The 12,430-nt window shown below is 39.3% G+C and overlaps 1 non-coding gene across 1 annotated transcript; it reads right to left on the reverse strand.

Moving 5' to 3' along the window:
* Nucleotides 1–5,567: 5,567 nt before the first annotated feature.
* Nucleotides 5,568–5,674, reverse strand: LOC147934792 (small nucleolar RNA R71). Its single transcript, XR_015573306.1, has one exon. It is a non-coding gene; the product is annotated as a small nucleolar RNA R71 (small nucleolar RNA).
* Nucleotides 5,675–12,430: the final 6,756 nt, after the last annotated feature.

Consider the following 12,430-nt stretch of genomic DNA (forward strand, 5'->3'; position numbering starts at 1 on the left):
AAAAATTAAATTTCAGATACACAATTTATAAAAATATAAAAATCAGTTGTGCTTTAAAATCATGAATTTAACTCGACGTGCAGGCGAAGCGGATCAAACTGGTGACCTCACATATCCTAAACCATTTCTTTGACCACCAAAAAACGGAACAATTTTATAATCATGAATTTATCTCGTTTTTCATATTTAATTGATCGCTATCACCTATGTTTTCGTGTTTTTTATTCAATGTTTTCTTATTCTTCATATTTTTTCTTGTCATTTTAACTGTCAAATTTTATGGTAGTTGTCATCATTACTTTTACCGTCTGGTTATTCGTTATACTCTTCTTCTTGTTCTTCCTCGTCAACTTCTTCACATTCTTCCACTAAAGAACCTTTTTTTTAGACTACCACACAACTTGTTAACCCATCCAACTCCAAGACCAAAATCATTTCTTTTCTCATAAAAATTGTGCAATTCATGAAGACCAGCATAGTCAACACATGCACCCAATTATTGATAATTTCATCCATATACTTATTCGGTTTTAGATCCACACGGTTTGAAACTTCTCAAACCAAAATCTTTACTTGCAGAGAAAGTAATATAAACACATATATAGTTAAAAAAAAATTTATACTTTTCGTCAATCCTTCTTCTTTAAACTCAATAACATCAAACCAAGGTCTTGCGACGTCAATCTTTATTTCTTAGACTTGACAATAAAAATTTTACTGCAAAAGTATCAAATCATCTGTAAAGTCATACACAAAAACATGTTTTACAGCTCATAAGATATATAAAGCACAAACAGAGATAAGAAGATATTTTCAAGATATTAAAATATCTAATATTTAGTCATTCTTAAAATTTAAATTTTTTAATAGAGATTAAAATTTTAAAATATTTCAAACTTTAGATGTAGTTTAAATATTTGTAACATTTTATTTTTTTAGAGTTAAATATTAATGACACTTTAACTTTTTATAGAGTTTAAATAGTTATAATTTTTTCACATTTTTATGGAGGTATTTATAATATTTCTAAATATTCTATAATAAATATTTAAACCTTTATATATTTTAATTTTCTAAAATAAATTAAATAAAACTTTTAAATTTGGAAACCTGATAAATAAGCATAAATCAAGCAAACCTGATAAATTTATAGTTAAAAACATATTAGTTTTATTTATAATGGTTCTCAGCCATTGTCTAGCCGATGTGGGATGTTGTAAATATTTCTTTTATTTCTATAGATTTTACTTTTTTTTTGTTCTAAAAAAATCTTAATATATAGATTACTACTATATTTTCAAAAATGTTATTAGTGAAGTATCTAATTCTTATTGATTTTTTAAAAATCCTATATGGACACCTTTAGGAGTTTATAGCTTCAACTTTTTATTAGTATAGATATAATGTCTTCAAATTTCTATGGAGGTTAAGTAATTCTAATGTTTTAAAACATTCAATGAAGTTTAAATATTTTTAATATTTGAATCTTTTAAAATTTTCAAGTTTCAATATTTTGTTCTACTCTCTACTAGACCCGTGTCACCGCAGCAAGACTTATAGATGTACAAAAGATTGATGCTGTACGTGTGCAAGTGACATATGGAACATCTTTGCATGTTGTAAATTTGGATCTAGAAAATGCACATGTCGTCGTTTCGACCACGAGAAAATACCATGCATCCATGAAATCAAAGCTGCAGAGCATATGAATGTTTCTCGTATATCCCTGTGCGATCCGAAATTTAGGAGTGTCTTTTTAGTTAACGGATGGGATGATTCAATCATGCCTCCAGATTCATCAGTCCATGTTCCTGAAGTTGTGGATAATCAACCGTGCTTGCCTCCGATTGTTGTGAACAAGATTAGGATTAAAATATCTTTGGAAGATACCATTGGAAATAAACGCCCTAGGAAGCAACACGCATGTTTGCGATGTAAACAAGTTGGGCACAATATGAAAAATTGTCGGATGTAGTATTGTGGTAAGGGAGATTTGTTTTATTTGTGTAATAACTCAGCCATGACTCACTATAACTCAGCCGTCACATGAATCGACGAGACCTTTCGTTTTCCCGTAAATAATATAACTCAGACGTCAAGTCATATAAATCAGTCATTTACTTTCAGATTGTTTCTTGTGATAACTCATCCATAACTCACTATAACTCAGCCATCACATGAATCGATGAGATCTTTCGTTTTCCCGTAAATAATATAACTCAGCCGTCAATTCATATAAATCAGCCATTTAGTTTCAGATTGTTTCTTGTGATAACTCAGCCGTCACATGAATCGACGAGAGCTTGAACAAGTATCTGTGAGCTTATTCAATCTCTTTTTTTTTTTTGGAATTAGTATGAACTCTCTATGTAGTAGTGTTTTATCAATCTATTTTCTAACTCAGCCATTTCTTTATCATAACTCAGCCATAATTAACGATACTCAGCCAACCCTCAATTTAGAATGACTAAATAACCGACCAAACCGAAAAAATACAATATATTATTTTTAGTTATTTTCAGTTATTTTTGATTCCTTTCGGTTATATTAGGTTAATCTACTTAAGTACAATATATTTTGGGTTATTTATGGTTATATATTCATCTAACCGACCCATAACCGTAAATAACCGGAAAGTAATTTCAAAAGAATTTTAAAATATTCAAATGGTTATCATATTAGTATATCCAAATTACCACCTTAAACCAAACACATTAGAACCAATACCAAACTGTTAAATTAAAACCCATAATGTTACTCAAACCCTAACCCTAACCTTAACCCTAACCCTAACCCCTAAATGTCAGGTTTCGAATGTTTTACAAATTCTGATCAGAATGTTTAAAAATCACTCTTTGTCTATAATTATTACTTTTTATTGCTTATAATAATATTAATATTCATATTTCCATTCTAAATTTAAAATTTGAGTTCTAATAATTTTAATTTACAAATATTTCATAACTCAGCCGTTTAAGTCAATAACTCAGCCATATAGTCAATTGTTGGGAATTTTTTTAATTTCTTTTATTCAAAATTTGGATTCAAATTTTTCAATTATTTTGAATAATATATTATGAGACAAGCTGACTTTATGAATTTATTATGCGTGTGGATCTGAGCAGGCACATAATTAATTACTAAAGACTAAATCACTTTTTGTAATATTGAGAGACGTTGTAATTGGATAATTTATTAGGAACCTGACAGAACGAAATCATATCTCATAACTCAGCCGTACCACCATAACTCAGCCGTTTAAGTACATAACTCAACTGTAATTCGTAACTCAGCAGTAACATATATATTTATTTCATATTAACTTATAACTCAGCCGTGTGAAGTATATAACTCAGCCGTAACTTAACTGTAAATCAGCCATAACTTTGAAAATAGACAAAACAAAGGACTTTCTTATCCAAGTACAATTCCTACCAAAAGAAATCCAAATGTTATACATATCCAAGTACAATTCATAACAAAAGAAACAAAACAAAGGACATAATGCATTATTCAAACTGATTCATAAAATTAGGTGCCTCATCGTAGATATCTGCTGCCATTTTAACACGTATAGCCTGGATATTTTGATCACAGATGCCATCGAAAGACAAACCAAGCGCTAGACATTCTACAAACTTTAAAGCGTACACGCCACAATCACCTACATGTACGTTTTGAGGGACCTTGGAGACACTCCTCCTGAAGGTAAACTGACTGAAACTAGGTGTACGATATTTGTGAGGAACTAGATCGTTTATCATTGCTGGAATCATCCGCGTAAACGCCTTACAAGCATTCAATATTCTACTCTCACTTTCTTTGGTTACTTGTCCCACGATGCTATCATAGCAATCAATATGCCCCTTGATGAGATCCACGTGCAGCGCCACCTAGTGATCGCTTCCAGTTTGTGGAGTAATATACAGGTGATCCACATCTTCTATCCACTTCATATTAGTCGGTTGATCTTGTGGAATCAAACCATTAACAAACTCTTCGTAACTATTGCCCTTGAATTTAAACATTTTGGGTTTTATCACGAACTGTGCATAGTCACGAACCATCATACTGGTGAACCACGGGTCTATAAACGCAATGCGTTTGTTGTGGAATGGACAGGGATCTCGTTTGTACCTAATCTTGAGGAGTCTCATTAACGCGCCCATGTGCTGTAAAAAAAATAACACTGAATAGTAAACAACAACTCAAATAACGACAACAATAACTAAGCCTTTGTGTTTCATAACACAGACGTAAACAATAATAACTTAGACATCAAGTTAAACTTACTTCATCAGACAGCCACCCAAATTCGGTGTCCTTCACTAGCCAGTTCTTTCTTTCGGTGATGAGAGCCCTATAGAATTCAATTTCGACTGTTGCCTTGCCTAAAAGTTGATTCCTAACAAACAAATAAACACAGGTTAATATAATGTTAACAAGCTGTGATTAACTTATTAAAAACAAAAGGCTCTAAAGGGTCATACTCGGCTGTCTTTAGGTACTCCATAAGTTTTTGCAACTTGGCCGGATCAACAGGTGCCAGAGGATCATATATTCCACCTGCAGGTACACAGTTCTTCCTCATGCACGTCAGTCCGTTGTTCCAATATAAGGAAAAATCCTTGCTGGATGATCTTGTTGTGGATTCAATGCACTCCCATCCGGGGGGGGGGGGGGACAGCTTAACACTCTCCAGCCTTATAGCTTTAATTCTATCAAGCCTAATCTTTTCCTCCTCATCTTCCTCTGATTCAAGTTCAAGGTATTCGTTTTCAGCCATAAACTGTTATGTCATCTCACATACACTGTTGTCAGCAGCGTCGGAACCAGCGTCTGCATCAGCTTCGGCTTTTCCTTAGCTTTTTCTTCAGGTTCTACAAATTGCAACGGCCTCACGGTAGTACGTAGGCTTAGTAGTAGGATTAGTAGGCTTAGTAGGCTTAGTAGACTTTCTACCTCTTTTCTTTTGCTGATTATCCACAACCTCATCAGCTTTTGCCTTCTTTGCCGCCAACTCTTTGGCCTTTTTTGCCTCTATTTCTTTGGCATTTTTCCTCGTGTAAGGTCGTGGTTTCGTAGCAGTTGGTTTCGTAACAGCTGGAGACTTCTCAATGAAATCAAGAGGATCATCTTTATCAAACTCAGTATTCAGATTTTTACTGATCCCAGCCAAACCACTGTCATGACCAAATTTCTTTACCTGTATAACATAGCGAAGAAAATTAAGATAATGATAACTCAACCTAAACATTCTGGAAAATCAGCCATAAAATTAACATAAATCAGACATTACCGGAGGACTGGTGACAGAGTAGTTATGATGCGTTTTGGGTGGAACTTCTGGTGGACCTTGTGTTGTCTTTAGTTTTGCCAAAAGGCCCGGTAGCCTCACCAAGATAAATGAAGTTAGTGAGGATGAATTCAAACTCAGGCTTTTCCCATTCTCTTTGGGAGACAAAGCACACATCTGGGAGAAATCACTCCCCAAGGAGTCCATCACCACTTGGGAAGCATGCAAGAAGGCGTTTCTGGCCAAATTCTTCTCCAACTCCCGAACCGCAAGGCTGCGAAATGATATTTCCAGCTTTGTTCAGAAGAACAATGAGACGTTCAGTGAAGCTTAGGAACGTTTCAAGGGATACACCACCAGATGCCCTCATCACGGCTTCGGCAATGCTTCATTGCTGAGTACACTTTACAGAGGAGTGGTCCCCAAGATACGGATGTTGCTGGACACCGCAAGCAATAGTAACTTCCTCAACAAGGATGTTGATGAAGGTTGGGACCTAGTAGAGAACTTGGATCAATCTGATGGGCATTATAATGAGGAATACGATCGTACTGTGCGATCTACAGGAGAGAAAGATGCCAAGTACAAGAGGGACATGAAAGCCCTCAATGACAAGCTCGATAAACTACAGCCAACAGCAGCATGTTCATGCAATATCAGAGGAAGAGCAGTATTTACAACAAGATGGGGAGAATGTTCAAATAGAGGATGTGAACTACATCAACAACCAAGGAGGTTATAACAAAGGGTACAACAACTACAAGCCAAATCCGAATCTGTCCTACCGTAATCCGAATGTTGCCAATCCTCAAAACCAAACCTACCCATCAGCAGTTCAAGGGAACCAGGTCCAACAACAACCTTTTGTTCAATACAACCAAGGCTATGCCCCTAAGCAGCAGTATTCTGGAAATTACCACCAACCCATTGCACCACCTGGATTCCAACAACAGCAAGGCCCGCAGCACCAATCCCAAGAAGCTGACCTACGTGGCCTAATTCAGGAGATGATTCAAAACCAGGCATCCGCTGCTATGGATACCGCAAAACGATTTGCGGAGATAAGCAACAAGATCGATTCCGGATACAATGACTTAACTGCCAAGTACGATTCGCTCAATACTAAATTGAGGTACCTAGAAGGCCACCACAACAACCAACCAGCTCCAAAGATCAACCAGCTTCCTGGTAAAGCTGTTCAGAACCCAAAGGATTATGCCACTGCACATGCCATTTTCCTCGACGATGGCTTTGAGGACTACCTCACTGAGGACAATGATATTCAAGATGGGGAGGCTACAGATCATTATGGGACGAATGAGTATCAGTACTACATATCCAAGTATGAACCCGAGCCTTTACCCGAGGAGACTGATCGAGCACTTGTTCGAGAATCACAAATCGAGGAACCACCCGAGGCAGAACCCGATGACTTACCCGATGATGGTGATCGGATGATGCATTGAATAGACGTTCAGATGACAAATCAACCTCAACTACCTGTAGCAGCAGAAGGGGAACTAGAGGAAAGGTTCAATGCTGCTCTTGACATCCAACTGGAGGCGCTTGCAGAGCGTATGGCCAAACGTAAAGCTCTACCTCCTAAACTTCTGCCACCACACGAACTTCAAGAGGAGCTCACCAAAGAGGCAGCTCAGCTGGAGATTGAGGTTAAGGAAGCTGTCAAGGAGATTGGATATAAGATTCTCAGGAGTGGAGTGTGTTTAGACCCTGAGCTGCGAATCGAGGAAAAATTGAAAGATCCTGGCTCTTATACTTTGCCATGCTCGTTAGGACTTCGGATTTTCAAAAATTGCTTGTGCGACCTAGGAGCCTCAGTCAGCATCATGCCACTGTCAGTTGCCAACAAAATGGGTTTCAACAGTTTTAAACCTAGTAGTCTGTATTTGGTTCTAGCTGATAGAACAATCAGACATCCGATTGGGATCCTGGAAAATTTGCCTCTCAGGATTGGAAGGGTGGAAGTCCCCACTGATTTCATGATCCTTGATATGGATTAGGAACCAGACGATCCACTGATCCTAGGGAGACCATTCTTGGCAACAGTAGGTGCAGTAATTGTGGTGAAGCAAGACAAGATCAGAATTGAGCATGGGGAGCACTTCAAGATGGAGTTTGATGTCAAGAAGGGAGTTAAGAGGCCAACTATTGATGGTCAAGCTTTTTCCACTAAGACAAAATAGAGAAAAGTCAAACATCTTGAATAAGTCAACACCACATTTGCTGTGGAACCTGGACAAGACTTGGAAAATCCACTGGATCAGCCTGCTACAGTGGAGACGATTCCAGAACCTCTGCCTCCTAAATCCCATGTTTAAAAGAGCATGAAGAGTCAAGCTTAGTGACTAAAAACAAGATCATTTGGGAGGAAGTCCCAAAGGTATCCTTTATTTTGTTATTCTACCTGATTTTCTATTTTTGCATATTATTTAAAAAAAAAAAAAAAAAAAAAATTGAGGAACCCGAGGGTCAACCTAACACCACACCGTACTCGACGCGCCTGATCGTGTCTATACTCGGGTGGCGAGTGAAGTCCAAATTCCGCAAACCAAGCCCACTCTCGGTGAAGCCCAAGTTGTTAACCCTACTCTATTTAAGGGATTCGAACCCTTCTCCCTCATCAGCACAAACCGATAAGTCTCTCAACCCTAAAAGCTTTTTGTTTTCCTACTTTCTATTCTCTCTCAAACTCGAGTGATCTTTGACTTTTCGGGAACTAACCCTATTAATCTCGAGTTTAGCTTTTCTTTTTTCTCAAGGATTCTATAATGGCACAAAAGATGAACACCTACCAAAGGAAGGGAAGAAGATCAACCTCCGCCGCTGCTACAACCTGAGGTGATACCGTCGAACCTCGAGAATCCCAAGGCAGAGGAGACGTTCCGCATTCCCAACCGCTGGCTGGACGTTTTGCTTCTCCAACCCGATGCTCAACCCGATCCGTCACCCGAACCGGTGCTCGTGCAACCGATCGTGTAGACACCCGTGTTCTCTGCCCCGATCCTGAATCTGTCGCAGTCTGCCGATCTCCTCGACGTAGGGACCTGTCTACGTCCGAGAGAACTGTTACCGACCCCATGGAGGTCGATTCTGATGCTGGTGGAGGAGAGCCAGAGGAGATCCAAATGTCGCGGTTAAGGAGCAGGGCCGCGGTCGCAAGAGGGAAGAGACCAGCTTCTGAGAAGGCTGAGAAGGTGGCTGAGAGAGCGGCTGAAGAAGAAGATTGAGACACAGAGGAGGAGAACCGTGACCGAGAGGAGGAGCAGAGAGAACGCACACGCCAAGCCTCGCGGGGATTGAAGCAGAAGGAGGTGGAGACTCCGGCCAAGCTCTTCAAGGTTTTCCGCAAGATGAGTTTCGTAGGTACCCGCTACCCTCACCGAGAAACGATGAAGCAGTTGGGCATCGCTAGAGACGTCGAGTTCCTGTTCAACATGAGCCACCTGGGCAAGATGATGCGAGCCAACCTCGAGGCTTATGAGGAGGAGACGGTACACTTCCTCTTCATGCTACAGTTACACTATTTTGAAGATTACCCGACCCTACTACCCGATGGGGGGATCGGGTTCATCACTTTCGCTGTGCGGAACAAGGAGTACCGGCTTACCTACAAGGAGATGGAGAAGCTGTATGGTTTCAAGGCTGGGAGTGGAGAAATCATGGAGGTGAGCAAGGAGGAGATGAAGTCCCTATGGCTGACAATAGAGGACAAGCTCCCCTACAAGTCCACAAGCTCCAAATCCGCTCAAATAAGGAGCCCCGTTTTGAGGTATTTTCACAAGTCCCTCGCCTGCACTCTTTTTGCTAGAAAGGAGACTGGGAATGTGAATGAACATGAGCACCAGCTGCTAGACATTGCCTTGAGTGGAGTATTAGACAATGCTTAGGATGGTACACCACTAGTAGGAGATGCTGCGGATACTAGCATGGTCTTTGTGCTGCTAGATCAGTTCCTCTACCTGAAGTCCTCTGCAATGAAAACTGAGAGGAGAGATGGAGCTGGAGAGATCTCCATAGGAGGATTGGTCACACCAATTTTGGTAGCTTGCGATGTGCCCCTAAGGGGAGTGGTTCATGAGCCGAGATGGCTAGACATCGACTACCTCACCCTGGCGAGATTCTTGGCTTATGAGAGGCCAAACGACATGCTGCTCTTCAAGTTTGTCTGCCAGAGCCACCCAAATTATCCTACCAACGTCGTGTGCACCAAAGTCCGGCTAGGGGACAACATAGACTTCACACCATCTTTGGAGGAGCTGTACAATCTAGAGGAGGAGTCCGAGGCAGGAGAGGGAGAGACGACTGGGCAAGGACAGGGAGACAACTCAGATGAGTATGATTTTGAGGAGTATGTGTGCTCTCAAAAGCAACCTGTTGGGGTGAGGGAAGCTCACAAGAGGATCGGCTGGCTGAAAAGGATGAACAAGTTCCTAGCAAAGAAGGTAAAAGACCTCACTAGCTCAGTGAAGGTAATGGGAGGACAGATCAAGGAGCTGCAAGACAAGGCAAGCTGTGTGTCAGCTCCCACTTCGGCATATGCACCCACATGGATGGGAAGAAGCGGACCATTGGGAGGAATCCGAGGATTAGCACCTCCAGAACCTCACAGAGCATCATCCTACAAGCCCCAAGCTGAGGAGGATGTCACAAGACCCGGAGGATCACGGAGAAGCCATTTAGACGCCTATTCGATGCCTAACCCGATGGGATACATGATTCCCTACCCGATGTACCCATCGAGTACGCAATCGGGTGATTACTCAGGACTCTTCCCTCCGCCTTACCAGATGCCGTACACGATGCCATATTCGATGCACCCTGCGAGTGGCTATACGGGTGATCACTCTGGGCCTCTTCCACCATACCCGTCGTACTACCCGATGCCTTACCCGATGACCTACACGAGTACTTACCCGATCAACTCCTCGGATGCTGGTCCGAGCAAGTCGTCCGTGCATATCACCGAGCTCTCTGATGAGCAAATACCGGAGCCTGCTGAAGCCGGCGACGACCCTGGCTACACGTTGGCGAGTATGGAGGCTGGTACAACCTCCTTCTTCACCAACCCATGAGGTACCACATTCATCCAATCTTTGTAAATAACATTGCATTTAGTTTTCATTTCATTTTGTGTGATTCTTGGATTCTTTTTCCAACTTTTATTTACACAGAGACTGTGTAATTTAAGTTTGGGGGAGGGTCCTAGAATTTATATAACATTGTGTTTTATTTTCTTATTTTCTTATTTCAAATTTTTGCATGCTAGTTTTATTCATTTGAGTCTGCATCTATGTGCATTGAAAAAACCCAAAAAAATATTTTTTTTAAAAAAATGATTGTTCATGTAGTTGCATTTACATATTAGGATTGAGTGTTCATGTAGTTGCATTTGAGTGTTCATGTAGTTGCATTTACATATTAGGATTGAGTCTAATTTGCTTCATATAGGATTGTTGCATATGCATTTTAGGGGACAATGATTAAAACCACCTTGTTTAATGCCAAACCTTAGGATTGAAGCTATAGCCCTTAATCACAGTTCATTGTTGCTAGATCAATCTTTGGAAAAAAATGAAAAATCTTTGTTTAGAACCTTGTGTCTTTTGAATGCTTCCTCCACTTGCTTGAACATTGAATCATCTCTATATTATTGGACTTAATTTGAACTTAAAATTGTCTTGCTTATGGAATTTGAACACTTGCTCAAGGTAACTCTAAACTCGGGTTAGCACTCCATTTTTACCAATCTTTTCGTTTAACCCGATTTGTTTTTTTTTTCCTACCCTTGAACCCAAACCATTCTTTCAAACCTTGTTATGAATTGTTGAGTGAGGCCTTTTCATTGTGCTATAGGTTGTGAAACCTTGAGAGTATTGAGAACGACAAAGAACCGGCTCTTGATTTAGCTAAGTTAGAATCATTTGGACTAGCATATAGAATCGGTTTTGAAAGATAGGTGGTTAGCATGTTTATTTGGGGTGGGGTTGAGAAAAAAAAAACAGAGGGGAAAGAAGAGGAAAAGAAGTCCCTAAGGTTAGAATAAAGTAACTCTAAGTCTCTAAGTAAAAAAAAAAAAGAGAAAAAGTTCTTGCTATAGTCTCCTAAAAAGAAAAAAATAAAATAATATATATATATATATATATATATATATATATATATATATATTAGGAGTTTAGCAAAGAAAGAAAAAAAAAAAAAAAAAAGAGAGAAGAGAGCTAGATGTTTAAAGTTTAAACCTTAAGGATTACAAAAAAAAGAAAAAGAGTTTTAAATCAAGGTTGTGGGTAGTTTAATTCTAGGGGGTTTAAATAAAAAAAAGAGAGAAAGTGAATGAGAAAAGGGTAGATTATCAAGAGTTAAACTTTGTATGGCCAAATTGTTCTCAATCTTAGATAATTTTCACAACTGTCTAGCATTCATTCTTTTGAGAGAAAACCACCCAAAGAATTTGCTTGAAACCACCTTACCAATAAGCCTTACCCTTGAAACCAATTGAGCTTGATTCACCTTCCATTTGCAAGAATTCGCCAAACACTTAAATGAATGTGAAAGAGATGGTCTTTGGAATTGCAAGTCTTTATTTTTAGTTGGAGGTTGAACTAGATCGATGCATGGTAATAAGCATAAAAAAATATTTGTAAGTATGTTGATTGATCTTAGCACCATTAAACTATCTTTAAGGACTATAGCTTGAATCCTTCGCTTAGCTCCAAAGGTTATGAGTCCCATTTTAGAACGGCACCCTCTTACTTCCTTGCTAGAGGACTAGCAAGATTTAAGTTTGGGAGTCTGATAATTCTCTAATTTGCATGTTTTTAGCATCCTTTTTTGTCCATATTTTGCATTGTTTATACCCTTACCTTAGCATTTTTAGGTCATTAACTGTAGCAATTCACTTTTAGGCCATTTAGGGTGTTGCATTCTTGCATTTGCAAACTTTGGATGAAAACAGGTGCTTTAGAGCCTAAAATGGGAAGAAACAAGGACAAATCCGAGCATGTACCCGAAGGAGCAATCAAGCTGGAAGAACAGTCCGAACCCCAACACGATCGAGTAGGATCCGAGAGCAGGAAGAACAACCCGAAGATCTACCCCAGGATTAACCCAACCTCA

Source organism: Camelina sativa, chromosome 11 (genome assembly GCF_030686135.1).
Source record: "Camelina sativa cultivar CO46 ecotype springtype chromosome 11, ASM3068613v1".
Lineage (NCBI taxonomy): Eukaryota > Viridiplantae > Streptophyta > Magnoliopsida > Brassicales > Brassicaceae > Camelina > Camelina sativa.